The sequence below is a fragment of the Triticum urartu genome, chromosome 4A (assembly GCF_056163025.1).
Source record: "Triticum urartu cultivar PI428250 chromosome 4A, HENAU_Tu73, whole genome shotgun sequence".
NCBI lineage: Eukaryota > Viridiplantae > Streptophyta > Magnoliopsida > Poales > Poaceae > Triticum > Triticum urartu.
The window spans coordinates 259,553,963-259,578,708 of record NC_141876.1 but is presented as its reverse complement, the minus strand read 5'-3'; positions in this window follow the sequence as shown (position 1 = coordinate 259,578,708).

Genomic DNA, 24,746 nt, shown 5'->3' with positions numbered 1-24,746 from the left:
CTCCGTCAAGCGGTGGATATGGGCCAATGTCTTCCATCCCCGACGAAGATACATCACATGAGGGGCGGGGAAATCGACGCGGGCCCGCGTGCCACTGATCACGCAGCCCCTCATGTGCAGCCATAACGACTCCGGCGGATCCAGCTCCATCTCCCGCGCGAATGGAGTCGGGAGACGAAGGCGACGGCGAGGCGGCCGGCGTAGCCTGACGAAGAACTCGCAAGGGTCATCCCCAAAGTGGCCCTCCACGGGGGGAGGAACTGCTGGCGGAGGCGAGGCCGGTGGGCCGCCCCATCCTCCTCTTCCCCGAGCGCCTCGGCCTCGCCCCCTCCCCCTTCCCCTCGCGGCTGGCTCTGCCACCGCGGGTGTGGGAGAAGGAGGGACGCGTTGTCGAGCGGTGACCCTCGCCGCCACCGTTGAAGGACCAGGATTCCCTGTCTCCATGACGGATGGAAGGGGGGAGCAAAAGCTGAAGGAAGGAGGAGATGAAGGAATGCGGGATGCCATCCCCCCTCCCACTCTTTATAAAGGAACGAGGTGGGGGCTCGGCCGCCCCGCTCAGCCAATCAAGACGCGGAAGGCGCAGGGAACTGGGACCGACCCGCCGCCCCAGCCCGCGGCGGCCCAGTTTCCCGCCTCCACCGTTCACCACCCCAAGCGCATGAGAGCCACGTGGCAGGCGTGCAGGACCGAGGCGACGGGTGAGGCGACCTCTCCCCACCCCGTGATCGTGGGGAGTGGACGCCTTGAAGACCACACCTTCGCCCCGTTCAGTAAATGGGCCGCGCCTCCAGGCCTCCCTCCGTTTATGGGGAAGCCGCGAACCGCCCCCTTTACTATGACGTGACGCATGCATGCAGAGCTCAGCCCCACGCATGCCGCCCACGTCACACATGCCTCCCCACGCCGCGCCATGCGCGGGAAGCATGGGAAGCGCAGCGCGCGAAGAGACTTACCGCGGTAAAAACCGCCTTGCTTGCCCACGCACCATTTTTGGGCCTAGCCCAACGACGCGGTTGCGCTTACGTGTGGCCCAGGCCCGGAGGCTCCTGTCGGTGTACAAAAAGAGGAGTACACTTTTTGTACCCCTATAACTGTGCACGGGCAGTCTGAGCCATGGGCACCATCACCCTGAGCAAGGCAAGGGAGGTGAGCCAAGGTAAGGCCGAAGCTCAGAAGAAGCAGAACGACACCAAGATCAATACCACAAAGAGAAAAGGGGACGAAGCGGACCCCCGCCCGGCAAGATCCTTGCCTGGAGGCGGTTTTAGCAAACCCGGCAAGACCCTTGCCGTGGCAGCTCGCCCCACACCTACGGAGTGAGTCACCCTTGAGTCCACTGCCCCCATGGGGCAAGGATTCGGGAGACATCCCCGTGGTGGCTTGCAGATCTTTGTGAAAAAATTCAAGATCAGATACACCCTTTAGAAGATGATGATCCCTGGTGGGATCCCAGCCAAGGAGGACCACAAGGCCCCCGGCAAGAGCCTTGCCGGGGAAGACAGCAGGCGCCACGGCAAGACCCTTGCCGGGGCCCCGGCAAGGCCCTTGCGAAGAACACCCGTAGGGCCACCATCAGGCCCACTCCAGTCAAACCTCTACCACCTTTCGCATGCAGCTGCCGACCCAACCATCTGGGCAGGCACCTGCGTGGCGGCATGCAGATCTTCGTGGAGACCGACCACTGCGCCACCGCAGCTGCCTGCCTGCCTACATGGCACCGCGGGCGCCGCTAGCCAGGGCGCGTGTCGACACGAGAAGGAGCGGTGATGGACGAGACGGGTCTCTCCCCCGTCCCCGATAAAGCAAGGACACCTGGGCAAGACACATTAAATGCGCCTTGTCATGTAATGTGAGGGATAACCTCACATCACTGTACCCTTTTTCCACCTCCTGTGTGCCACTGTGGCAACCCCTTTCCTATAAAAGGAGGCCCGAGGGGACCAGGAGGAGGATTCGGCTTTTTGGAGCTCCTCACACCCCATAGCTAGCTCAAGAACACAGATATACAACCCACCAAAGCAGGAGTAGGGTTTTACGCATCCCGACGGCCCGAACCTGGATAAACGAACCGTGTGCTATCTGTTTGATCCGCTCTTCTCACGACCCCGCGCCACACAACCGTAGTAGGGATTCTTGTGATCCCATAGGTGTCGTTCCTATCGATATGCACCTTCTTGAGATGTGTCACACGTGCACTTGCATCCAAATTGATGCGCTCTTGGAGTGGTAGAGGGAGAATGTCCAAAGGGGACAAAGGGTTGAATCCGTAGACGACCTCAAAGGGGGACTTGCCGGTTGTTGATTGTCGTGCTCGGTTGTAGGCGAACTCGGCGATAGGTAGGCACTCCTCCGACTCCTTGATGTTCTTATTGATGAGTACTCGAAGTAGAGCAGAGAGTGTGCGGTTGGTAACTTCTGTTTGGCCGTCGGTTTGTGGATGATACGCCGTGGAGAAAAGTAGCTTGATTCCAATCTTGGCGCATAGGGTCTTCCAAAAGTAACTAAGGAACTTGACGTCGCGGTCCGAGACGATCGTCTTTGGCACTCTGTGTAGACACAATATTTCCCTACAAAAGAGAGTAGCAACATGTGAAGCATCGTCTATCTTGTTGCAAGGAATGAAATGTGCCATTTTTGATAAACATTGCACAACGAAAAATACCCAATCCTTCCCATTTCGAGTCCTAGGCAAACCAAGTACAAATTCCATGCTAATGTCTTCCCGTGGTTGATATGGAATTGGTAGAGGCATATAAAGGCCATGGGATTGAGCTTTGGACTTAGCTTTGTGACATGTAGAGCATCGGTTGGTGAATCGGTTGACATCGTGAAACATCTTGGGCCAAAAGTAGTTCTTTGAGAGTGTGGCGAACGTCTTGTCTTGTCCAAAATGTCCCATTAAGCCTCCTCCATGAGATTCCTGCAAAAGCAACAAACGAAGAGAAGAATCGGGGATGCAAAGCTTGTTAGCTCCCATAAGATATCCATCTTTGATGTAATAGCGTTCCCAAGAGATATGCGTCAAACACTTGGCATAAGGAGTAGGAAAGGAAGGATCGTGCTCATACAAGTCTTTTATATGCCCAAAGCCAATGACATCCAAATCAAGTTGAGTAACAAGCATGCATATGCGGGAAAGGGCATCCGCCACAATGTTTTCTTTACCTTTAATGTACTTGATGACATAAGGAAAAGACTCAATAAATTCACACCATTTAGCATGACGCTTGTTCAACTTGGTTTGGCCGTTAAGATACTTGAGTGTTTCATGATCGTTATGAATGATAAAATCATGAGGGTGAAGATACTATTCCCATTCATGCAAAACACGGACTAAAGCATATAGCTCTTTGTCATAGATGTGGTAATTGAGTTGCACGCCACAGAGTTTCTCACTAAAGTAAGCTATGGGGCGCTTCTCTTGCGTTAACACACCTCCTATGCCATTACCACTAGCATCGCAATGAATCTCAAAGGGTTTGTCAGTTGGGTAATGCAAGCACGGGAGCATGAGTAAGCAAATTCTTAAGCTCATTGAAAGCGGTATCTTGCGATGGTCCCCAAACAAAAGGCGCATTCTTCGGGCTCAAAGCATGCAAAGGCGAAGCAATGGTTCTAAAATCTTTCACAAAGCGTCGATAGAAACCCGCAAGGCCAAGAAAGCTACGCACTTGTTGCAAATTAGTTGGTTGTGGCCAAGCCCTAATAGCATTGATCTTGGACTCATCAACATGAACACCCTTAGAAGAAACAACAAAACCCAAGAAAATGAGCTTGTCAACGCCAAAAAGGCATTTCTCCATATTAGCAAAGAGGTGCTCTTTTCGAAGAGTTTGCAAAACGGTTCGAACATTGGTGACATGATCTCTAAGAGATTTGCTATAAACAAGGATATCATCAAAGTAGACCACAACAAATATACCAATGTAAGGTCAAAAGACATGATTCATAAGATGCATGAAAGTACCCGGTGCTTCCGAAAGACCAATAGGAATGAATAACCACTCATATAACCCAAACTTGGTTTTGAAAGTGGTTTTCCATTCATCACCCTCATGTATGCGGATTTGATAGTAACCACTCTTAAGATCAATTTTGGAAAATATAATGGCACCACTAAGTTCATCAAGCATATCGTCAAGGCATGGAATGGGATACCTATAAAAAACAGTGATAGCATTGATAGGTCTACAATCGAAGCACATGCGAAAGCTACCGTCTCGTTTTGGCACAAGAACGATCGGGACGGCACAAGGGCTCAAACTTTCACGCACATGTCCATGGTCTATGAGATGCTTTACTTGCCTTTGTATTTCTTTGGTTTCTTCGGGGTTGACACGGTAAGGAGCTTTGTTCGGAAGCGGTGCTCCAGGGATGAGGTCGATGCGGTGCTCAATGCCTCGTAGTGGAGGTAGTCCCGGAGGTAGCTCATCGGGGAAAACATCGTGAAATTCCTGCAAAAGAGAAGATAACACTAGAGGAAGAGTGTGAGAAGTGTTAGTTTGTGGGGCATTGTCCTTGCACACAAGGACGTAGTGTACGACACTGGATGGGTTCTCACACACTCCTCTTATCTCACTTTTGGTGACAAAAGGACTAAGTTCTTCTTTTCGCTCATCGTGGAGGTGTTCGATTTGGGCTTGTGGCACTCACTCTCTTTTTGGTGGCTCTCTCTCTCACTATGATCTCCGCGATGTGGGCATGTGTTGAGTGCTCCATGCAAGTGGTGAGTGTTTATAGCCGTAGGCTCGGGATTATTAACCAGGTGAATGCATCACTGGCAGAGCGCTTTATTATCCCTAGAGAATGCGCCATTGACAGAGCACACTTGAGGCTAGGTTTAGTTTTTGGAACTTAAATCAGGTGAATGCGTCCTTGATAGAGCGCTCTCTTGTTCCTAGAGAATGCGCCACTGACAGAGCGCACTTGAGAGACTTCTGAAGTTCTTGTCTTGTTTATTTAGAATCTTTGGGTTATCTCGGGCGAGTAAATTAGAAACGGTTGTGAGTTCAGGTAGTGGAGGTAGGTGAAGACTTTCTTCTCCAAATTAACTTGAGTGTTTTGTTTTTCATACTTTACTTGTGGATGTAGGCTTGCTATATCGTATTGTGTGATTTTCCAATACATCCAATGTATTGACCCGTTGTGGCTGTAACTTACCATTTTGCGGGATTTTCAGATGATCAGTGAGATATAGTAGGGTCGCGAGTCTTCACTCAACATTTTCTCGGGTGGGCATTGATGGGACTCATCGTTTGTTTATGCTACATTTCCGCTGTTATTATTGAATAAAGCTAGCTATGCGTTGCTCAGTTTGTAATACTTTATAAATTCTGGATCATTCATTATAGTAAGTGATGCACTTGTTATTTGATATTCGTATGTACTGTGTGTGCTAGCGAGTCGATCCAGGGACTAGCACGGTAAGCACAAAGACATCGAATCTTAATAGGTTCGGGTCATTATAGAGCATGTGCATGTAGTTCGAATTTGAATCATGCACATGAATGCATTGAAAACTCAGTTAATGCATAAAAATGTCCAAAAAAACCCCAAAAAATCACAAAAATTGACACAACACTCCTGTTGTTCTACGTTGACACGAGAAAAATTTGAAAGCAATAAGAGGCAATGGATATCGTTTCGTCCCCAAAGGTGGGACGTTCCCTACCGAAACCATCATGCTTGTTGTGAGAAGCTCTGGTTTGTGAGAAGCATATACCCAAACCTGCCTCAAATGGGACAAATTTTTTACCACGGCATGTTGATGCCGCTCCATGATAGCATGCCACGTTTCAAGAATTTCAGATGAGTTTTGGATTTACTACAATTTAAAAACAAGGTATCTCAATATTTGCGGTCGAGTGACGGTGGCAGGGTGTTTGACATGCATTCCCGTTTCTTAAATGGGACCTAAGCATGCAACCAAGGACACATATTTGAATTGTCAACCAATTTATATGCATTAGAGCATGCACATGTACTTCAAATTTGAATTATGAACATAAATGCATTGAAAACTCAATTAATGCATAAAAATGTCCAAACAAACCCTGAAAAATCCCAAAAATTGACACAACACACATGTTGTTCTAAGTTGACACTAGGAAAAAAATTGAAATCGATAAGAGGCAATGGATATCATTTCGTCCAAAAAGGTGAAATGTTTGTCGACGTCTAGGGAACAGGGGTACCCAGACTTGCCTGCCTATGGCCTAGGGCGTGGCTCCACTAGCGGCCTGGTACGGTCCATCTTCATCAGCAACCATTAAAGACACTTGCGAGGGGCCAAGCCTCGCGAGGCAGACGACGCAAGACCTCCTCAGGGGCAGCCTCCCTAGGCTGGCTCCCGAGGGGCGGAGATATCTATACAAGGGGCACCTTGCGAGCAGTGCATGACGTGAGCCATGACAACCAAGGCCAGGCGGGCGCCAGCGGGCGCATAGTACTTGTTGCTTCTTTGGTGCTAAAGGGGCAAGCCCGGGAGAGGAGTCCCGAGGCATCAGGCAAATGTTTTCATATCTGTGCAACAAGACCAAGACCAGTAGGACGGCAGGACGGAGGTCACCTCAGAGCCCACGACGGCGTCACCAACTGAGCCTTTGGCAGGCGAAGACCACCTTTTGTCAGGATAGCTTGTACTAGTTGCCTCCCTTCAAATTGGCCGTTGTGGGATCCCTTCCCGCCTAATATTTGGGAAGAGGACCAAGGCCTCTATAAATAGGACTAGCCACCACCATAGAATGAGAGAGGATCCAGACCATCCACACACACATGAGCTCATCGAGATCAAGAATAACTCTCCTCAGGAGGTTGTTCATCCCTTGTACTTGTTCATCCTCGGCGTACAAGGCAATCCACCACACCACACTGGAGTAGGATATTACACCACGACGGTGGCCCGAGCCAGTATAAACCCTTGCGTCCCTTGTTCTTCGGGTTCGACGAGTTAGGCTTAGAGATCATTGCGAGAGTGGGCTCGCGGGGGAGACAGATCTACATGCGCACCCCAGTGTTCGAACCTCCAAGGTTTGCCGAAACCCGTAATCTAACATTTGGCGCGTCAGGTAGGGGTGTGCCGAAGTTTCGCCCCTCCACCGGCTCAACCTCTCCGTTCTGTCCCCATGGCTAGCGCTGCTCCTCCAACTAGACCGATGGACGCCCGCGACGGTGTCAGGGGTCTTAGGGCCTTTACCCCCGCCTTGTGGCGGCTGCGGTGGCCACTCAAGTTCAGGCCCGAGGTGCCGCCTCGCTACGACGGCACGGCAAATCCGTCGGCCTTCCTGCTGGCATACGGGGAGGCTGTCCTGGAAGCTGGAGCCGACGACAAGGTCATGGCCAACTGGTTCCCCATGGTCCTCGCTGGCACGCCGCGCATCTAATTGCTCAACCTGCTAGAATCCATTGCGGCTTCTTGGGAAGAGCTGTGCGGCATTTTTGTCGCACTCTTCGCGGCACCAGCGCCTGTCGCCGTCGTGGCCCTCCTCGACGGCTCGCAAGTACCACCCGCAGACCGCCACACCAAGCAGTTCTTCCACCAGATCGGCACCGCCTCTATGCAGCCTGGAGCCCCTCCAGGATGGGCGGCGCCCAAGGCCGACCTCACCTTTGACTCAGGGGATCACCCTGCTACCACTACCGGCTCGGGCGCTTTCCCAATGCTCTGCACGCCCACCATCTGCAACGTCGCCATGACCAACACTCTCATCGACAGCGGAGCGGGCCTCAACATGCTCTCCGTGGAAGCTTTCGGCTTGCTTCACGTACCGTACAGCCGGCTCCGCCCCACCAAGCCTTTCTCCAGAGTCGGCAGCGGGTCCACCAGCCCCTGGGGCAAATACACCTTCCGGTCACCTTCGGTACCCGGGACAACTACCGCACCGAGCTCATCGACTTCGACATCGCCCACATCTGCCTCCCGTACAACGCCATCCTTGGGTACCCTGCCTTAGCTCAGTTCATGGCGGTGACTCATCCGGCCTACAACCTCATGAAGATGCCGGGCAGCAGCGGCGTCCTCATCATGGCTGGAGACACCAAGGAAGCTCCGGCGGCCCTCAAGCTTGCCTTCAGGGCCGCGGCGGCGGCGCACCCAGCCGATGAAGCCGCCCCAGGGGCTAAGGAGGCCGTGCTGGCGAAGAAGAAGCAGTTGTTCACTCAACATCGGGCCAAAACGAAGCAAGTGCTGGTCGAGGAAGACGGATCCTCGGGGGCCACCTTCACCATAGGCGCCAACCTCGACCCAGATCAAGAGGAGGCGTTGGTAAAGTTCTTGCGCGCGGACAGGGAGGTATTCGCCTGGGAACCCAAGCAGCTGGTAGGGGTCCCAAGGGGAGTAATCGAGCATGACTTAAGGGTGTGCCCCAATGTGCGCCCTGTGAAGCGGAAGGCGCGACGGCAGTCCACGGAGAAGCAGTCCTTCATCGTCTAGGAAACTTGTAAGCTGGAGGCGGTAGGTGTCATTCACGAGGTTCGATACTCGAAGTGGCTGGCAAATCCCGTCGTTGTGCCCAAGAAGGACGGGAAGGAACACATGTGTGTCGACTTCACCAACCTCAACAAAGCCTGCACCCAAGACCCGTTCACGCTCCCGCACATCGACCAAATCATCGACTCCACCGCCGAGTGCGACTTGTTGTGCTTCCTAGACAAATTCTCGGGCTACCACCAGATCAATATGGCAGTGGAGGACGTGGAGAAGACGACCTTCTTGACCCTGTACGGGGTGTATAGCTACCCATGCATGTCGTTCCGACTACGCACCGCAGGGGCGACCTTCCAGCGGCTGATGCACATCGCCCTGGGCTAGCAGCTTGGGAGGAACGCAGAAGCCTATGTTGATGACATCATGGTAAAATCTAGGGAAGCAAGAACCCTCATTCAGGACTTGGAGGAGACTTTCACCGGCCTGCGCTAGGCGGACCTGCGGCTCTGAAAGTGCTAGTGATCGACTAGAGGGGGGGTGAATAGGCGATTTTTATGAAAGTCTTCAAAACATGGAAGTTTCGAAGACAAACGATAGAAACAAACCTATTACCATGCAGCGGAAGGTAGACTACACTAAGCAAGCCATAGTCAAGTATTCAATGAGATGTAAACACAAAGACTAATAGCAGCTAGGCAGTATAGATCGGGATGGAGAATAGTATGAAGCCAAACAGAACAAGCAGTCACACAGTGAAGACAAATAGATAATGCAAACAGGCAATGACTTCACAAGGACCAATCTGCAAATAAAGAGATGGGAAGAATGGAACCACTGACTCGTTGAAGACAATGATTTGTTGGACCAGTTCCAGTTGCTGTGACAACTGTACGTCTGGTTAGGGAGGCTGAGATTCAACTCAGAAGACCGCGTCTTCACCTTATTCCCCTTGAGCTAAGGACACCTAGTCCTCGCCCAATCACCCTGGTAAGTCTTCAAGGTAGACTTCCAAACCCTCATAGACTTTGTTCACCAGCGATCCACAATGACTCTTGGATGCTCAGAACTCGACGCCTAACCGGCTGGAGGATTCACAGTCCTCAAGTGTAATAAGTCTTCAGATCACACAGACAGGAAGACTTCAGTGATGCCTAACACTCTTTGGCTCTGGGTGTTTAGGGCTTTGTCCTCACAAGGAATAATCTCTCAAAGGCTTCGAGGTGGGTTGCTCTCAAACGACAAAAGACGTACACTAACTCTAAGCAGCCAACCGTTTATGGTTGTAGGGGTGGGCTATTTATAGCCACTAGGCAACCCAACCTGATTTGTCCGAAATGACCCAGGGTCACTAAGGAACTGACACGTGTTCCAACTGTCAGATTTCAAACACACACAACAACTTTACTTGGCTACAAGCAAAGCTGACTTATCCAGCTCTGGATAAGATTTGCTCTCATTGTCTTCGCTCGAAGACATAGGATTTTGGTTAAGCATTACTTCAGTCATTCTGACTAGTTCACTTGGACCCCACTTAACAGTACGGTGGTTCCTATGACCCAACAAAGAAGAAAAAGAACGACAAAACAACTAAGTCTTCGCGCTCCATAGTCTTCACGCGATGTCTTCTTTTGTCATAGTCTTCAATGTGAATATCTTCACATACCACCTTTGACTTCAATGTCTTCATACAGTTTTAGGGGTCATCTCTGGTAGGAAAACCGAATCAATGAGGGACTTCTACCTGTGTTATCCTGCAGTTCTCACAAACACATTAGTCCCTCAACCAGGTTTGTCGTCAATACTCCAAAACCAACTAGGGGTGGCACTAGATGCACTTACAATCTCCCCCTTTTTGGTGATTGATGACAAACTGGTTGATGTTTTCAACGGGGAATAAAATATGTGAAATTGTAACGGATAGTGTATTGTCTTCATAAGTGGAAAAGGCTCCCCCTGAAGATGTGCATATAAGTAATTTGCTTTTGGAATGCAAATGCACATGGCAGGTTGTACTTGTGGAGATCCTCTTCAACTTATGATGACAATTCATCATGCATGATTTGATATAACGAAGATAATGACATGCATAATGAAAAATGGATGTCTGCAAATATGAACTAAGTGCGGATGTTATCATCACACATGCGGAATTTATCATCGCATCACAGAATAGCAAATAAGTAGCAGACGACCATCGAGTTTAAGTGTTACAACTCAAAGAACCAAATGTATCAAAAAGCGAGAGTTGTAAGCACTTGGCAAAAGTAGCAAAAAGTAAAGCAACCACCCATATGGACCTGCTTGAAGACTATCAACTCATAGGCTTCTCCCCCTTTTGTCAGTAAGGATCAAAAAGGTTTGAAGACATAGAGCGCCTACTCGTTCCCATGAGGTGCAGGCGAGGCAGCAGGGTCATTCTTGAGGTCCGCTGGTGTAGAAGAACTTGGTGCAGTGTCGACACGCGCTGAAGTTAGAGGAGATGAAGTTGCATCATCTTGGTCATCGATGACACTAGCATTCACTATCGCAGCTGAGGACGAATAGTCAGATTCTTCAAGTGAGGGAGTCCGACGCAAGTGAGCATTCCTTGGAGTAGTTGAGTCAAACTTGAATCTTTCGGTGAAGCCATCGTCCTGCAGATCAGCTTCAACACTAAGCAATGTCAAACCCTTCCAAGACCTCCGACAGGTTTCATGAGTAACAAAGGCATTTTTGGTGGCAAGATTGCGAATGTGATTGACATCCACCAAGAGGCTTTGCATCTGACGCTTAGGACAGTTGTGATGCTTGTCCTGTTTCTGGTGTAGCGCGACGAGAACCTCTCGGTCATTGAGAACACGAGATCGCCTCCGAGGCCTTTGGGCAATGGTGCTTTTAGTGGCGTCAGTTTGAGTGCGAGGGGCACATGTGTTACCAGCCAAGGGATAAACATGAGATACTTCCTGAACTCCTTCAATGGGCTAGGTGAAGCTTTGACGATCAGCATTGTGAAGATAAATGGGATCCTTAGCAGGCTCTGGGTAAATAGCTTCAACAGACAGATCAACCTCTGGCAAGAATACAAGATGATTGCACATAGACGGCTGATAGTTGAAGGCAGAGTGAAGCTTGATAAGACGCATGACCCATGGAGCATAGAACTTCAACCCAAAAATGTCGGAGCCAGATGCATCCAATTTTCTGATGAAAAAGTCTTGAGCATTGAAGCTAATGCCATTGAAGATATAGAAAACCAAAGTCTTCATTGCTCCTTCAAGCTTCGCTGCAGATGAATGTCCTTTGACAGGCCATAGAGTTTTTCTGATGATATGATAAATGGTGTGATGCAAATACTATAGGCTTCAACAAAGAATTCAGGTGGGTAGTCAGTGTCGTGAGGCAAAGGCTTCATCATGCTCAACATTTGGCTCATGTTGGGTTCTGGCTTCTGAAAAATGCTCTCCAAAGAATTCTGGTGTTGTTGACAACCTGGTTCATAATATTCACCAGGAGTGGGCAGGCCTGCGAGCTCAATGATATCAAGAGCTTTGGCTTCATGATGGACATTGCATGTCATCCACTAAAGGACCCAAGTATTTTGATCCTTGTTGTAGCCTCGGATGTGAAGAGTTGCATAGAACTGTAACAGAAGCTCTTCATTCTAGTGTTCCTTGTCTGTGACAAATTGCAGGAGTCTAGTGTCTCTGAAGCAATCCAACGCTTCTTCTAGACAGGGCAGGCCAGCTAGAGCTTCAGTGTAAAGACGCATATGGGGAAATATGCGCCCTTGATTGTATAAGACGCAGGAATAGTACCTGCGCTGCTGATAGCTCTAGAACCGATCCGATGAAATGCGAGGATTGGTGTAAGGGTTCTTGGCGCTGTTGAAGAAGGTGTTGTGTGCCACGAAGCCATTCACATTGAAGACCCCAGCTGAAGTTGCAGTGCCTGGGAATCTTGGAAGTCTTGGCTTGGGCTTCTGTACTTGAGGTCTGTGCTTGACATGATAGTCAAATTGTTGACGCGCAGCAAGTGGAGGAACCAGAATGGGCCATCGGACCATAACAGGCTGACCATGATCAAATGCCAGCTCAATTGTATGAGGTCTTGGAGGGGGTACAGGGGCATTGGCATTGTCGTTGACATGGGCTTCAGGGGCCACATTGGCTTCAGGTGCTTCAATATTGGCTTCGGGCGCAGCAGTGGCTTCAGATGCATGCACTTCTGGCACCGCATTAGCTTTAGGTGCCACATTAACTTCAGCCATGACAACGTCATTGGCTTTAGTGTTGATGTTGGTGGCCACCTCAGTATTGTTAACCTCCACTTCAGGAGCTGGAGGGTCGGACACGTTTTCCTCGAGAACAACATCTTGGTGGGACAGTGGTGTAGCAACTCTTTCTACTTAAACTCTTGGTTCTTCTTCTTCTTCATCGGCTGATGCAGCCAGAATATCTTCAGTCGTTTTGGCTTCAGACTCAAAGACGTTCACAGTTGGAGGGACTTGGGGCCTTGATCCTTTGCGAAGCCTGCGAAATGCTGGCGACGCTTGTGGAGATGGAGTCGGCTAGGCCTCAAAGTCATCGTCATCTCGTGGTTGGGGAGCACTTGGGGTGTCTTGTTGTTGTGGGTGATCAGCCCATGATGCATCCTAAGCAGTTGGCGTTAGAGGACAACCAATGCTGATGAGCTCGCTATGCGTGAGCACATGCAATGATACCAAATTGTGCTCGATCTGAGGAAGGACTTCATCATCTTCAACATTGTCATGAGGACCAATGTCTTCAGCTGCGGTGGGGTCAACAGCTGGATTGTCTTCAGCTTTAGGAGCCTCTCTGGAAGCAGGCTCATGAACTATCAACTAGCGCTCTTGATGTTCGGACGCAGGACGAGCCACAGAGATTGGCTCGACATCAAGGGGCTTTGTGGGAGCATCCCGGTCTCTCTTCTTGGTTTTCCGTTTCTTGGTTGGGGGAGCATCATCAGTGGTGGCTTTGGTCTTGCATTTTCTGGCTTCGGCTTCAGCTGCCCTTATTTTCTTGAGTTTGGAAGCCACTGTGGGGTCCTTAGGCTTCGAGCCTATCATACTGGCTAGGAAGACAATGCAAGGTTCTTCCTGCCTTGATGCTTCTGGTTCTGTCATAGCTGGCTTCTTCTTCTTCTTGGCAGCCATTCTAGGGTCGATGCCTGGTCGCCCCAAAGCCTTGCGCTTTTCAGCTTCATTGTATCCTTGAACACATTTGGCAGCAAGATCCTTCATGCGCTCACGAGAACCTTTGGCTTCTTCGCGTTTCTTGTGGAATGCTTCCTTGAGCTCATGCATCATGACATTGAAGTTTTTAATGTCTTCAACATTTAGCTTGGCCATGTGCTTCTTGAACTGAGCCTTTTCATAATCGATCTTATGCTTCAGCTCAAAAATTTTCTGAGCTAGAGCCAGCTCAGGAGCAATGGCTCCGTGGAAGGCGACGCTGAGGCCAATAGGAAGCTGAAGATCATCAAAGCTGACATTTGGGCTGGCAAACCACTCATCAATAAACTTGTTTAAGATTTCCACATCAAAGAGAGGGAGGTCATTGAAGATTTCCGCCTCTTACTTGCCCTTGATCAACTGCTCAAGAGCGTCATCGCCAAGATCATTGTCACTGGACAGATCAATGGCGTCATTTTCATTTCGCAAAACAGCAGCAGAGGTCAGTGCTTGCCAGTGGGTCGTATGGGCTTCTTCACTTTGGCGGGCTTGGAGATGCGTGAAAGATCTTCAGAATGCACACTGTCTTCAGGAGGTGCAGTGGCCAGAGGCTTCACCCGTGAAACCTTTGGTGCAGGGGAAGGCTTCGAAGCTTTAGGTTTCTTTAGCTTCTTTGGCTTCGGTGGTGCAGGCGCTTCGTCAGAATCAGCGTCGTCTGCAGGTTGATCCACGACTGCCCCTTGAACCTTTATGTGAGTGATGACACCTTCTAAGTTATAGAAGGGCCCAACCAGATTGGGTTCAGCTTCGCGTGTGCCGTCAGCACGAGGAGCAGAGGGGCCTGGATTGAAGTCTAATCCCCATGACTTCTTGTTTTCTTTGGCCGAGTTCTTGGCAAACTGGAAGTTGAGCTTGAATAGATTGTCGTCACGGCACCATAGTAATGAAGATGGGTCTGCATCTGCAGGCTGTGGTCTATGGACCATTCAAGGATAGAAGCCTTGTTCAATGGCTTCAGCTCTGGACCTAGGTTGAAGGTTTTTGTACAAGATGTCTCCCCAGGGTCGCTTGATGGCATTCTTCTCAGCATATTCCTGGGTCACGAACCTGTACCTCTACCATTGTTCTGCCCAATATCTTCAAATCCATTGGATTTGGGTTTTCCGCTGATTGAAGTCCTCCTCTGGATCTGTCTTGTACAGCTCATAGAGGTCAGGAGGCAAATCTCTTGAGGTGTTTCCACGACGCTGTCTGCCACCCTTCCTTGCAGACTTCTCTGTTGCCATGAAGTTCAGACTGAAAGGCTTCAACACTATCAAAGTCTTCCGTCTACTGGTCAGACAAGAACTGGCTTCATGAGAATTTATATGATGCTGTAAGAACTCTGCAAATGAATGCAGACTATGAGAACCAAGGGATTCACCCACGGACATGTACCTGTGATAGCATTAAAGGTGCGAGGGAATGGGAAGAGGTCATATGCATTCTCAAAAGATTTTGAAGATAAATCAGTTTAGAAGACATTGACCTCATAGTGCGAAGACATTCACTCATATGTAGAGAGTTGGTTCCAGATTTGTATGAATCCACGAATAAGTACAAGTGAGGAATCTAACTACTTTGTGAAGCATAAGTGAACATACTAGGCATGCTATGAGATGCAGAATGAGATAGATCCAACTTGTGGGAATAGAAACCACTTGTGGTTGAAAAGGATGAATCTATCGGATCAAAAAGACTGTAAAAAGGAGGTTTTATTTACCACATGAGGAACTGCTAGACGGAGTGGGAGAGGAGGCTGAGCAGTTCGATCTTCCGTGCCCTAACTTGGCGATGGAGGACACCTACGGCGACGGCGGAGAAGACGATGTCTGTGGCCGGCGTGAGGACGGCGTCGGTGAGGCCGCGGCAGCTAAGCGCTTCGTCACCGGCATCGTCTAGTGTGAGCGGTGGCGCTAGGGTTTGTGCGAGATTGGAAGAAGAGATAATGACTGGGGTGAGGTGTGTATTTATAGAGACAGGGATGGCACAACGTTATTACGCAGGTGCCCCTGGTGTGGTTCACATCTGAAGGACACGTGGCGATCATGCAACACATTAGAGGTTGTTCCACGTTCCCACGCACGCCTGGATTATCGAGTGGTCGTTCCCACTTCTCCGGGTTTCAGGCAAAAGGATTGAGCATTTAAAAACGGATTTAATGTTTGTCTCTGTATCACCTGCTGACAAGGACACAGCGAAGAGATTCGACAGTTTCAATAGAATGCATATGATTTGGATCGATAGACTTGAGACAGGAGAATAGAATGGTTAGGGTCCGATCACATTCACTTAGTTCAAAAGATTCAAGTGAAGACATAGCTATAAGTGAATGATGTAGAGGACAAAAACTAAATTGAAGATAAACATGAGGACATGTTAACATTGAAGACAAACAAAATGCGAAGACTTTGCAAATGTAACGCCATATGAAAAACACTTCTGAGGGAAGAATTTGGTGGTGGCGTTACCCACCGTATAGGAAGTATTAGACCCAGACACGGCGCACAATTATCATGGCGCTCCGAAGTCAAATTCCACGTTAATGTATTCACACTCAGAATGTAAGTCTTCATTGATTGAAGACATACTTTACTTCGTGTGTTGCACATCTAAGTCATCAACATGCATAAGTGTTAGGATGTGTGCCTGATCACACGACATTTGAGGATTCCAAGATATTTAGCTCACACCGTAACTTGCAAAACCTCTTCTCATCCAAGTGCTTTGTGAAGATATCTGCCAGTTGCTCTTCAGTGATGACGTGTATGATATCAATATCTTCCTTCATGACATGATCTCTGAGAAAGTGATGACGAATTTCAATGTGCTTTGTCTTCGAGTGCTGAATTGGGTTGTTTGCAATCTTGATGGTGCTTTCGTTGTCGTAGTAGAGTGGAACGTGCTTCAGATGAATGCCATAGTCTTTGAGTGTTTGCTTCATCCATAGAAGCTGAGCGCAACAAGATCCAGCAGCAATGTATTCAGATTTAGCACTAGAGAGAGATACACAGTTCTGCTTCTTTGAAGATCAACATACAAGTGATTGTCCGAGAAAGTGACATGTGCCTGATGTAGACTTGCGATCCACCTTGTCACCAACATAATCAGCATCCGAGAATCCAACTAGATCAAACTCTGAGCCCTTTGGATACCATAATCCTAGTGTTGTGGTGTGAGCCAAATATCAAAGAATTCTCTTCACAGCTAAGTGATGCGATTCCTTTGGTGCCGCTTGGAATCGGGCACACATGCAAACACTAAGCATGGTATGTGGCCTAGATGCACAGAAATAAAGCAAAGAACCAATCATGGAGTGGTATACCTTTTGATCGAACTCTTTACCATTGTCGTCGGGACCCAGATGGTGTTTAGCTGGCATTGGTGTCGTGTAACCTTTGTAGTCTTGCATTCCAAACTTCTTCAGGAAGTCTTTGAGGTATTTCTCTTAAGATATGAAGATGTCATTGCGTTGCTGTCGTATTTGAAGGCCAAGGAAGAACTTCAGTTCACCCATCATGGACATCTGATATTGCTCTTGCATCATATATCCAAACTCATCACTGTATTTCTGGTTGGTGCAGCCGAAGATAATGTCATCCACATATATTTGGCACACAAACAGTTCACCATCATATGTCTTTGTGAAGAGTGCGAGATCCAAAGAACCAAGTTTGAAGCCTTTGCTCTTCAGGAAGTCCTTTAGTCTATCATACCAAGCACGACGGGCTTGTTTGAGGCCATACAGTGCCTTGTTGAGCTTGTAAACCATGTCAGGATGTTTTGGATCTTCAAAGCCAGGCGGTTGTGCAACATACACTTCTTTTTCAATCTTGCCATTGAGAAAAGCGCTCTTCACATCCATTTGATACAGAAGAATGTTATGATGATTTGCATAGGCCAGCAGTATGCGTATAGCTTCAAGCCTAGCCACAGGAGCAAATGTTTCATCGAAGTCAATTCCTTCAACTTGAGTGTATCCTTGAGGAATGAGACGAGCTTTGTTTCTGACAACTTGACCATGCTCATCTTGCTTGTTGCGATATATCCATATAGTGCCTATGATATTGTGCTTACGAGGATTATTCAGCTCAAATTGTTGAAGCTCTTCTTGCATTGCTTGAATCCATTCAGGCTCCATGAAGGCTTCATCAACTTTCTTGGGTTCAGATATTGAGACGAATGCGAAGTGTCCATAGAAATTTGCTAGTTGTGTTGCCCTTGAACGAGTGAGTGGACCAGGTGCATTGATGCTGTCAATTATTCTCTCAATCTGTACTTCATTTGCAACACGAGGATGAACAGGATGAAGATTTTGCTCTTGCTGACCATTGTCATCGTTAGAAGGATTGTCTTCAGGCTGAGCATTGTCTTCAGGTTGATAAGGTGCAGAGATGATGAGTTCCTCTTCAGGCCGAGCTTCAGACGGTATGATTTCTCCAGTTCCCATAAGCTTGATTGATTCACTGGATGGAACTTCATCTAGCACATTTGGCAGGTGCTCTCTTTGCGAGCCGTTAGTCTCATCGAACGACACATCCACATTTTCAACCACTTTATAGTGAAAGAGGTTGAAGACTCTGTAGGAGTGCGAATCCTTTCCGTATCCAAGCATAAAACCTTCATGTGCTTTCGGTGCAAATTTTAAAGTGTGATGTGGATCCTTCATCCAACACCTGGCACCAAATACTCTGAAGTAACTGACATTTGGCTTCTTACCAGTGAGGAGCTCATAGGATGTTTTGTTCAGAAGCTTGTGAAGATAAACACGGTTGATAATATGGCATGCAGTATCAATGGCTTCAGGACATAACTTTATTGGAGTCTTGTATTCATCGAGCATCGTCCGGGCCATCTCAATAAGTGTTCTGTTCTTGCGTTCCACGATGCCATTCTGCTGCGGTGTGTACGGAGCTGAGAACTCATGAGTGATGCCCAAAATATCAAGATAAGTGTCGAGGCCAGTGTTCTTGAATTCAGTGTCATTGTCACTTCTGATGTGCTTGATCTTGACGCCATAGTTGTTCATGGCTCGATTGGAGAAGCGTCTGAAGACATCCTGCACTTCAGTCTTGTAGAGGATTATATGCACCCATGTATATCTTGAATAATCATCAACGACGACGAAGCCATAGAGTCAAGCACTGGTAGTAAGAGTTGAGTAGTGAGTGTGACCGAAGAGGTCCATGTGTAGCAGTTCGAAGGGTTGAGTCGTTGTCAACATTGTCTTAGAGGGATGCTTGGCCCTCGTCATCTTTCAAGCTTCACAGGCACCGCATAGGTGATCCTTCTTGAACTTGATGCCCTCGATGCCTATGACATGCTTCTTGTTTGCAAGAGTGTGCAAGTTCCTCATGCCAGCATGCCCTAGCCTCCGATGCCAGAGCCAGCATTATGCAGCTTTTGCTAGAAGACATACGGCAAGCTGTGGTCCTGCTGAGAAATCTACCACGTACAAATCATCTTTCCGATACCCTTCAAAGACTAGAGACTTGTCAGATTCCATTAGAACAAGGCAATGATATTTTCCAAATATCACAATCATGTTTAAATCGCAAAGCATTGAGACAGACATTAAGTTGAAACCAAGGGATTCAACAAGAATCAGTTTATCCATGTGTTGATCCCTTGAGATTGCAACTCTACCTAGACCCAATACCTTTCTTTTACCAGTATCAGCAAATGTGTTGTGACTCTTGTCAGATGGATGTAAAGTTGAGTCCATGAGAAGACTTCGCTTGCCAGTCATGTGATTAGTACACCCACTATCAATAATCCATTCTGAAGCAGCTGGTGTCATACCCTACAGTGCAGCTAGGGGGATAGGCTTCACGAAGAGAATTGTGAAGCATAAACATTTGACGGGCAAGTGGATTATGAAAGCTTAGATCGAGGTTAGGACTGATAGGGAAAGTAGCAAGCGACTCTGGAAAAAAATACATAATAAGACCATTTGGGCATTTGATCTTGTGCCCTACAAGATGTTTAAGGTCCCTAGCAATAGCTTCAGATGAATTTGATTTTCAGCTGGAGACCCTTCCCTGCAAAAGAGAGTTAAGATTTCTTAGCCACCCACATCTTCAAGGGTGGCTTCGAAGCAATGAGTCTAAGTGCAGCATCTGAGAAGTTTGGCTTTCAAGCAGAGTAGTTCTTGCAGGAGGGCAATAGTCTTGCAGGAGGGCAATAGTACTCATAAGAATAAGCAGAGTAGTTCTTGGTCTTATGAACATGGCGGTTTCATGAAAAATGCTCATATTCATAGGCCTGAGTATGGTTTCCCTGCAAAATATTTGCGTTAGTGCGACTCAGGTGAGTCCTCTGTCTGTATGAAGCCTTTCGACCATATGAAGCCTGTGGTCTGGGGTTTGTCTTCTTGACTTGTGGTGTCTTGATGACATTCACAGGAACATTCTCCAGACACCTTTTCAGCACCCAGACTTTCTTCATAGGTGGCCCATTCCTGTAGTTAGTACCAATATACTTGGCAAACACTTCACCATTCTGATTCTTAAACAGTTTATGGTTTGCATCAAAGGATTCATCAATAACAATGGGATTAGCACAAGTGAAGCCAGATAGGGTGGATGGATCCACTGAAGGTTCCTTTGCAGCAACCCATGTGGTTTTGGGGTACTGCTCAGGTTTCCAGTAAGATCCATCAGCATTCATTTTCCTTTCGAACCCAACACCCTCTTTCCTAGGGTTTCGGTTCAGGATCTGCCTTTTGAGGACATCACATAGTGTCTGATGCCCTTTGAGACTTTTGTACATCCCTATTTCAAGCAATGTCTTCAACCTAGCATTTTCATCAGCAATAGCAGTGGCATCCTCAGCAGAGGGGTTAGTTACCACATCAACAGTGGAAGATATTGCAATGGTAGCAGCAGTAGAACATCCAACAATAGAAGTAGCGTTGTCACGCTCAATGCATTTAAAACATGGTGGTTCAAGTCCTTCCTGAGCAGAACTGATCTGTTTTGTGCGAAGTGACTCGTTTTCCTTTTGAAGATCTTCATGAGCCGCTCTCAATTTCTCAAGATCTTTCTTCCTTTGAAGATAATCATAGGAAAGCTTCTGATGAGTTGTTGAGAGCATTTCATGACGACTTTCAAGTTCCTCATACTTAACGTGAAGATTTTTTATGTCTTCAATTAAGGACTGAGATCGAGTCATTTCAGTGTCTAACAGGTCATCGCTTTTGTCTAACAGTTTTTGAATATGTTCCATAGCTTTATGTTGTTCAGTTGCAATTTTAGCAAGTGTTTTGTAGCTGGGTTTGGAACCACAATCAGAGTCATCTTCACTTGATGTTTGATAGTGAGTAGTGCGTGAGTTTACCTTGGCACCGCGTGCCATGCAGCAGTAGGTGGAAGCGAAGTCGTCCTGGTCATTAGCATCGGCGTCGGTGATGGATTCATTGTCTTCAATGTTGAAGATGGACTTGGCAACGTAGGCTGTAGCCAGACTTGCAATGCCAGAATCAGACTCCTCCTCAGACTCCACCTCCGCCTCCTCAGAAGCAGACTCCTCCTCTGAATCCATTTCCTTGCCAACAAACGCATGAGCCTTGTTAGATGAGCTCTTCTTGTGTGATGAAAACTTGGAAGAAGACTTTGAGTATTTCTTCTTCTTCTTGTCGTCAGAATCATATTCCTTGCTCTTCTTATTCTTCTTCTTCTTCTTCTTGTTCTCATTGTCCCACTGCGGACACTCACAGATGTAGTGGCCAGGTTTCTTGCACTTGTGGCATGTTCTCTTCTTGTAGTCATGAGAAGAAGCTTCATCATTCCTTGAGCTAGATCGTGAGGACTTTCTGAAGCCTTTCTTCTTGGTGAATTTCTAGAACTTCTTCACAAGCATAGCAAGCTCCTTCCCAATGTCTTCAGCATCATCAGAACTGCAATCAGAGTCTTCTTCAGATGAGGAAACAGCTTTTGCCTTCAAAGCACGAGTTCACCCATAGATGGGACCGTAGATATCTCTTTTCTTAGAAAGCTGAAACTCATGTGTGTTGAGCCTTTCAAGTATGTCAGACGAATCGAGTGTCTTGAAGTTAGGGCGTTCTTGAATCATCAGGGCTAGGGTGTCAAACGAGCTGTCAAGTGATCTCAGGAGTGTCTTGACGACTTCATGCTTGGTGCTCTCAGTAGCACCGAGGGCTTGAAGCTCATTTGTGATGTCAGTGAGTCGATCAAACGTGAGCTGAACATTCTCATTGTCGTTTCTCTTGAAGCGGTTGAAGAGGTTGCGAAGGACACTAATTCTTTGATCTCTCTGGGTTGAGACGCCTTCGTTGACCTTGGAGAGCCAGTCCCAGACTAGGTTCGATGTTTCCAGAGCACTCACACGGCCATACTGTCCTTTGGTCAGATGACCACAGATGATGTTCTTGGCAGTGGAATCCAGTTGAACAAACTTCTTGACATCAGAAGTGGTCACACCTTCACCAGCCTTGGGGACGCCATTCTTGACGACTTACCGGAGATCGACATCAATGGCTTCAAGATGCATGCGCATCTTATTCTTCCAGTAGGGATATTCAGTTCCACGCAATGGAGACTTTGATTATCCCTGCAGTCGACATAGCTAAAACTCCAGGTGGTTAAACCGAATCACACAGAACAAGGGAGTACCTTGCTCTGATACCAATTTAAAGTGCTAGTGATCAACTAGAGGGGGTGAATAGGCGATTTTTATGAAAGTCTTCAAAACATGGAAGTTTCGAAGACAAACGATAGAAACAAACCTATTACCATGCAGCGGAAGGTAGACTACACTAAGCAAGCCATAGTCAAGTATTCAATGAGAAAAAAGCACAAAGACTAATAGCAGCTAGGCAGTATAGATCAGGATGGGGAATAGTACGAAGCCAAAAAAGAACAAGCAGTCACACAGTGAAGACAAATAGATAATGCAAATAGGCAATGACTTCACAAGGAACAATCTGCAAATAAAGAGATGGGAAGAATGGAACCAGTGACTCGTTGAAGACAATGATTTGTTGGACCAGTTCCAGTTGCTGTGACAACTGTACGTCTGGTTAGGGAGGCCGAGATTCAACTCAGAAGACCGCGTCTTCACCTTATTCCCCTTGAGCTAAGGACACCCAGTCCTCGCCCAATCACTCTGGTAAGTCTTGAAGGTAAACTTTCAAACCTTCACAGACTTTGTTCACCGGCGATCCACAATGACTGTTGGATGCTCAGAACTCGACGCCTAACTGGTTGGAGGATTCACAGTCCTCAAGTGTAAGAAGTCTTCAAATCACACAGACAGGAAGACTTCAGTGATGCCTAACATTCTTTGGCTCTGGGTGTTTAGGGCTTTGTCCTCGCAAGGAATTCTCTCTCAAAGGCTTTGAGGTGGGTTGCTCTCAAACGACAAAAGCCGTACACTTACTCTGAGCAGCCAACTGTTTATGGTTGTAGGGGGTGGTCTATTTATAGACACTAGGCAACCCGACCTGATTTGCCCGAAATGACCCTGGGTCACTAAGGAACTGACACGTTTTCCAACGGTCAGATTTCAAACACACACGGCAACTTTACTTGGGCTACAAGCAAAGCTGACTTATCCAGCTCTAGATAAGATTTGCTCTCATTGTCTTCGCTCGAAGACATAGGATTTTGGTTAAGCATCACTTCATTCATTCTGACTAGTTCACTTGGACCCGACTTAACGGTACGGTGGTTCCTATGACCCAACAAAGAAGAAAAAGAACGACAAAACAACTAAGTCTTCGCGCTCCATAGTCTTCACGCGATGTCTTCTTTTGCCATAGTCTTCAATGTGAATGTCTTCACATACGACCTTTGACTTCAATGTCTTCATACAGTTTTAGGGGTCATCTCTGGTAGGAAAACAGAATCAATGAGGGACTTCTACCTGTGTTATCCTGCAGTTCTCACAAATACATTAGTCCCTCAACCAGGTTTGTAGTCAATACTCCAAAACCAACTAGGGGTGGCACTAGATGCACTTATAGGCTCAACCCAGAGAAGTGTGTGTTTGGTTTCCCTTCCGGCAAGCTACTGGGCTTCCTCGTGTCGCACCGCGGGTTCGAGGCCAATTCAGAGAAGGTCAAGGCAGTAGAAGACATGAGCCCGCCGCAAACCCTAAAGGAAATGCAGAAGCTCACGGGCCGTGTGACCTCATTGGGGCGCTTCATTTCCAAGTTGGGGGAGCGCCCTGCCATTCTTCAAGATGATGAAGAGGAAGGGCCCGTTCGAATGGACCCCAGAGGCCAACCTGGCATTTCAAGACCTCAAGAGATACTTGACCAGCCCACCAGTGATGGTCGCGCCTCGTCCCCTCGAGCCCCTGGTGCTCTACATGGCTGCCACACCCCACTCTGCCAGCGCGGTGCCTGTGGCTGTCCGGGTGGAGCGCCAGGCCAAGAGCCCGGTGAGCAACGCTGCACCTTCGGTGGGTATGATACGGCACCAAGGCGGCGCCACTGAAGCCACGATGGCATTAGCTAATGATCGGGCCTTGCAAGATGGCACTCCCTGGCCTGAGGAGGCCCCAATGGGCGACTGGGCTCCTGAGGTCCCCCCACCTCAGGAGGCACCACAACGTCAGGAGGACACAGGCTCCATCGACGCTCCCGCCCTCATCCAACACCTAGTATAGTTCATCAGGACTGTGCTACGGGACGCGACAGCACGGTATCCCATGCCGCAGAAGCTCTTACTCACGCTCTTGGTGGCCTCGCGCAAGCTACGCTGTTATTTCCATGGCCACCCAATCAAGGTCGTCTCAGCCTACCCCTTGAGAGGGTGTTCCAGAGCCCCAATGCCGCCGAGAGATTTGCCGAATGGAACATTTAACTACAAGCGTTTCAGTTGGAATTCAGCATGACCAGGGTCATCAAGGGAGCCGCACTCCCCGACTTCGTTGCGAAATGGACCGGCGCTGCGGAGCCCAAAGCGGGCGAGAGCCGATCCCTCTCGCCAGGAGATGAAGCACCGAATTGCTAGGTCATGTACTTTGATGGCACTTTCGCACGGCAAGGAACAAGGGCTGGTGCTGTGCTCATCTCGCCCACCCAAGACAAGTTATACTATGTCGTGCAGCTTTGCTTCCAGCGGGGTGAGAAGGTCTCCGACA